At 38.8% G+C, this 6,441-nt stretch overlaps 1 pseudogene; it reads right to left on the bottom strand.

Annotated features, from left to right (window-relative positions):
* Nucleotides 1–463: 463 nt before the first annotated feature.
* Nucleotides 464–1,517, bottom strand: LOC122214988 (annotated as a pseudogene).
* Between the last annotated feature and the right edge of the window lie 4,924 nt (nucleotides 1,518–6,441).

The raw sequence follows: 6,441 nt of genomic DNA, 5'->3' as shown, positions 1-6,441 counted from the left end.
GTATTACAGCAGTCTAACCTAAGTATGGACTAAACTGAGTTCACCAAGTCTTGTGTATGTGTGTGTGTGTGTGTGTGTGTGTGTGTGTGTGCGTGAGTGCCTATGTGTGTGTGTGCACACATGTGTATCTCAGTTACAGAATCTCCTTAAAGATTGAAAATGTAAATTACAAATATAGCACACATAATCCACAAATAGCATTAAAATGCATTGATTGAAATTTGAAGCAGCTTCATTAAACAATTAATTTTACATAGTTTTCTTTTTTTTTTTTTTTTAATTGGCAACTGAGATTTATTTAAAGTAAGTCAACGGGCACAGCAGGTGGTGCCTAGCCCTGGGAACTGAGATTTCTCTGGGTGTGGGATGGGACCACAGCTGGCCACCAGCCAGGAAACACAGCCTGTCAACTCTGGGAAGGTCAGTGTCTTCAGCTCCAAGCTCAGCATGGGCCTCAAACAGATTAATAAGTGATTTCCTTCAAACCTATTTCATTTCCTCCTTTGGTTGCCCAGCAAAGGCAGTAATGCTGCAAAAGCTGTTTGAGAAGCTCCATTTCATCCAGAAATTGAAGACTGTATTCTGCTCCCTTCAGCTTGAGGCAATCTGCTGTACAGTTCCATCATGTCAACTGCTGATGCCAATTCCCACCCATTAGACAGGAGCCGTTCTTTCTGTGACTCTAATGACTTGCAGGTCTCCATTTCTGCCAGGTCACACTGTTGCCTCTGCACTTTTCAATCATGATCTGTCCAAACCAGTCATCCACGTGTGTTCATAGTTTATGAACATGGCAGTCCCAAAACCATTGGCTGCCCACTTGAGAAACTTGGCCATCTGCTCCAGAGTCATGTAAAGCAGCACACATTCAGTTATCAGGAGTGTTGGCAATTGTGGATTCATGTTACATTTCTTTAGCTTCTCTTCCAGTTCAGGTAAGTCTCGGAGATCTGCTTCAATAATGGCATATCTCTTTGAATCCAACAGGTGTCCATTGATTTGAAGTGTGCCCTCTGAATGTAGTTCCATGATGGGTTCTGATAAGAAAGGTTTGATTTGATGCTATGCTTTCTCGTGACTATCAATGGAAAATAGACTTCAAAATATTTACTTGGGAGATCTTCATCCTTTAATCTCGAGATGGTGATATCCATCCCAGCTCCAAGATTTAGAATTTAACAATGACGTTCTGTCTTCAGTAAAAATACTGACTGATGCCATGGACTTCAGCAAAATATTCTGTTAATTTCAGAGGCCTCCCTCTCCTCAGACAGTCTAACAAAATGCTGGATGTAAGGGTCATGCCAGTAGCCAATGCTTACTGTAAACCTAAACAGACTTGTTTGTTTCCTTTCTTGTGAACTCTGCTGCTTTCAAGTAGATCTGCAAGGCCTTAAGTTTTGAATCACCTCTTACATATAGAAGCATCTTTGCAAGTGCCAATGCACACCCTCATCATCTGTGTCTGTTGAGGAAGAACAGGAGGTGAAAGAGGGCCTCCTCAGGCTAGTGGTCATGGGTGTGGCGGTTCTGGGGTGCTATTCCCACTGAGGATGTGGAAGTGGGATCCACAGATGCCCGGGAAGAGCAAGTCTCTGAGAAAGCAGGAGAGATGTGTACATAGTTTTCTTATTCAGATCCCGAGATAGATGATTCATGCCAACTGTCAACAAAGAAGTTAACTATTGTATGGTGAAGAGAATTGAAGTCAATTGATAAAAAGCAATCATTAGTCACTACCAGAAAGATCACTGAGAGTTCTTAACATACCTACAGTATCAGTGTTTTCAATCTGAAAATTCTTAACAATCTACAGTATCAGTGTTTTCAATCTGAAAGCCTGGAAACCACATCATAAATTTATGATGGTTGTTTGTATAGTTGACCATTGAACAACACATATTTGAACTGTGCAGGTCCACTTATACATGCATTTTAAAATAAATACATTACAATACTGTAAGTGTATTTTCTTTTCCTTATGATTTTCTTGATGACATTTTCTTTTATTTAGTTTACTTTATTGTAAAAATACAGTATAGAATACATACATATACAACATACGTGTTAATTGACTATGTTATTTGTAAGGCTTTCATTCAACAGTAGACTATTAGTAGTCAAGTTTAGGGGGAGTCAAAAGTTATAGACAGATTTTCAGCATTGTTGACCTGATCGTTGTTCAAAGGTCAACTGTAGTTCTAAAAATTCTGAAAGAAAATTCAATTAACAAATTAATTCCAACTATATATAAAAGAGGATAATACACCATAACTTGGGTTTATCCTAAGTAGCAAGATAGTTTAATATTAGAAAATCCATAAGTACAATTTATTACATTAACAGATAAAAAGAGGGGTGCCTGGGTGGCTCAGTTGGTTAAGTGTCTAACCCTTGGTTTTGATTCAGTTCATGATCTCATGGTTGGTAGGAGTGAGCCCCGCATTGGGGTTTGTGCACGCAATTGGGGTTCTCTCTCTCCCTCTCTCTGCCACTCTCTGGCTCTCTCTGTCTCTCTCTCTCAAAATAAATAAACTTTTAAAAAATAGATAAAAAGAGAAAAGTCAAAAAATAAAAGAGGTGCACCTGGGTGGCTCATTCAGCTAAGTGTCTGATTATTGCTCAGGTCATGATCTCGCAGTCTGTGAGTTTGAGCCCCATGTCAGGCTCTGTGCTGACAGCTCAGAGCCTGGAGCCTGCTTCGGATTCTGGGTCTCCCTCTCTCTCTGCCCCTCCCCTGCTCATCCTCTGCCTCTTTCTCTTTCAAAAACAAACATTAAAAATAATTTTAAAAAGGAGAGAGAGATATGGAGAAAAGGTATTGATCAAATTCAACATACATTAATGTAAACTATAAGTAAATGAAAAATAGAAAAAAATTCTTATACAGGGAAAGAATGTGAATGAAAAATGAGGAACAAACATCATCTTAAATAGGCACTGTTAGAATCATTCATTTTAAAATCAGGAATGATAGCATGATGTTCACTTTAATTACTTTGATTTTGTGTGACATTGAAAGCTGTAGATAGTGTAAAAAATAAGAGAAAGAAATTACAGGCACAAGATCTAGAAAATAAAAAATAAAATTTATAATTCTCAACTGATATGATGGTTAACATTTAAAACACACAAAAACCTATGGATAAATTATTAGAAAAAATAGAAGCACCTGGCAATTTGGCTGATTATAAGATTAATATACATATTTTTTGAGAGAGAGAAACAGAGAGACACAAAGAGAGCATGAGTGGGGGGAGGGGCAGAGAGAGAATACCAAGCAGGCTCCACACGGGGCTCGAACTCGCCAATGGTGAGATCATGACCTGAGTCAAAACCAAGAGTCGGATGCTTAACTGACTGAGCGACCCAGGTGCCCATAAGTTTAATATATATACATATTTTAATGCTTATTTATTTATTTTTGAGAAAGAGAAAGTGTGTGAGCAGGGGTAGGGGCAGAGAGAGAGAGAGAGAGAGAGAGAATCCCAAACAGGCTCTTCACTATGAGTGCAGACCCTGATACAGGGCTTGATCTCATGGAGTATGGAGGTAATCATCTGAAATCAAGAGTTGGATGCTTAACCAACTGAGTGACCCAGGAGCCCAAAGATTAATATATATATATATATATATATATATATATATATATATATTTTTTTTTTTTTTTTTTTTTGGGGGGGGGGGTTGGTGATGAGGTGTTTCTTTTTATGAAATTTATTGTCAAATGGGTTTCCATGCAACACCCAGTGCTCATCCCAAAAAATGCCCTCATCAATACCCATCACCCACCCTCCCCTCCCTCCCACCCCCCCATCAACCCTCAGTTTGTTCTCAGTTTTTAAGAGTCTCTTATGCTTTGGCTCTCTCCCACTCTAACCTCTTTTTTTTTTCCTTCCACTCCCCCATGGGTTTCTGTTAAGTTTCTAAGGATCCACATAAGAGTGAAAACATATGGTATCTGTCTTTCTCTGTATGGCTTATTTCACTTAGCATAACACTCTCCAGTTCCATCCACGTTGCTACAAAGAGACATACTTCATTCTTTCTCATTGCCACCTAGTACTCCATTGTGTATATAAACCACAATTTCTTAATCCATTCATCAGTTGATGGACATTTAGGCTCTTTCCATAATTTGGGTATTGTTGAGAGTGCTGCTATAAACATTGGGGTACAAGTGCCCCTATGCATCAGTACTCCTGTATCCCTTGGATAAATTCCTAGCAGTGCTATTGCTGGGTCATAGGGTAGGTCTATTTTTAATTTTCTGAGGAACCTCCACACTGCTTTCCAGAGCGGCTGCACCAATTTGCATTCCCACCAACAGTGCAAGAGGGTTCCTGTTTCTCCACATCCTCTCCAGCATCTATAGTCTCCTGATTTGTTCATTTTGGCCACTCTGACTGGCGTGAGATGATATCTGAATGTGTTTTTGATTTGTATTTCCCGGATGAGGAGTGACATTGAGCATCTTTTCATGTGCCTGTTGGCCATCCGGATGTCTTCTTTAGAGAAGTGTCTATTCATGTTTTCTGCCCATTTCTTCACAGGGTTATTTGTTTTTCAGGTGTGGAGTTTGGTGAGCTCTTTATAGATTTTGGATGCTAGCCCTTTGTCCAATATGTCATTTGCAAATATCTTTTCCCATTCCGTTGGTTGCCTTTTAGTTTTGTTGGTTGTTTCCTTTGCTGTGCAGAAGCTTTTTATCTTCATGAGGTCCCAATAGTTCATTTTTGCTTTTAATTCCCTTGCCTTTGGGGATGTGTCAAATAAATTGCTACAGCTCAGGTCAGAGAGGTCTTTTCCTGCTTTCTACTCTAGAGTTTTGATGGTTTCCTGTCTCACACTCAGACCTTTATCCATTTTGAGTTTATTTTTGTGAATGGTGTGAGAAAGTGGTCTAGTTTCAACCTTCTGCATGTTACTGTCCAGTTCTCCCAGCACCATTTGTTAAAGAGACTGTCTTTTTTCCATTGGATGTTCTTTCCTGCTTTGTCAAATATTAGTTGGCCATACTTTTGTGGGTCTAGTTCTGGGGTTTCTATTCTATTCCATTGGTCTATGTGTCTGTTTTTGTGCCAATACGATGCTGTCTTGATGATGACAGTTTTGTAGTAGAGGCTAAAGTCTGGGATTGTGATGCCTCCTGCTTTGGTCTTCTTCTTCAGAATTACTTTGGCTATTCGGGGCTTTTTGTGGTTCCACATGAATTTTAGGATTGCTTGTTTTAGTTTCGAGTAGAATGCTGGTGCAATTTTCATTGGGATTGCATTGAATGTGTAGATTGCTTTGGGTAGTATTGACATTTGAACAATATTTATTCTTCCAATCCATGAGCACAGAATGTTTTTCCATTTCTTTATATCTTCTTCAATTTCCTTCATAAGCCTTCTATAGTTTTCAGCATACAGATCTTTTACATCTTTGGTTAGATTTATTCCTAGGTATTTTATGCTTCTTGGTGCAATTGTGAATGGGATCAGTTTCTTTGTTTGTCTTTCTGTTGCTTCATTATTAGTGTATAAGAATGCAACTGATTTCTGTACATTGATTTTGTATCCTGCGACTTTGCTGAATTCATGTGTCAGCTCTAGCAGACTTTTGGTGGAGTCTATCAGATTTTCCATGTATAATATCATGTCATCTGCAAAAAGTGAAAGCTTAACTTCATCTTTGCCAATTTTGATGCCTTTGATTTCCTTTTGTTGTCTGATTGCTGATGCTAGAACTTCCAACGCTATGTTAAACAACAGCGGTGAGAATGGACATTCCTGTCGTGTTCCTGTTCTCAGGGAAAAAGCTCTCAGTTTTTCCCCATTGAGGATGATGTTAGCTGTGGGCTGTTCATAAATGGCTTTTATGATCTTTGAGTATGTTCCTTCTCTCCCGACTTTCTTGAGGGTTTTTATTAAGAAAGGTTGCTGAATTTTGTCAGATGCTTTTTCTGCATCGATTGACAGGATCATATGGTTCTAATCTTTTCTTTTATTAATGTGATGTATCACGTTGATTGATTTGTGAATGTTGAACCAGCCCTGCATCCCAGGAATGAATCCCACTTGATCATGGTGAATAATTCTTTTTATATGCTGTTGACTTCTATTTGCTAGTATCTTATTGAGAATTTTTGCATCCATATTCATCTGGGATATTGGCCTGTAGTTCTCTTTTTTTTTACTGGGTCTCTGTCTGGTTTAGGAATCAAAGTAATGCTGGATTCATAGAATGAGTCTGGAAGTTTTCCTTCCCTTTCTATTTTTTGGAACAGCTTGAGAAGGATAGGTATCATCTCTGCTTTAAACATCTGGTAGAACTCCCCTGGGAAGCCACCTGGTCCTGGACTCTTATTTGTTAGGAGATTTTTGATAACTGATTCAATTTCTTCACTGGTTATGGGTCTGTTCAAGCTTTCTATTTCCTCCTGATTGAGTTTTGGAA

This window comes from Panthera leo, chromosome A3 (genome assembly GCF_018350215.1).
Source record: "Panthera leo isolate Ple1 chromosome A3, P.leo_Ple1_pat1.1, whole genome shotgun sequence".
NCBI lineage: Eukaryota > Metazoa > Chordata > Mammalia > Carnivora > Felidae > Panthera > Panthera leo.
This window is presented reverse-complemented; position numbering and strand designations above follow the sequence as displayed.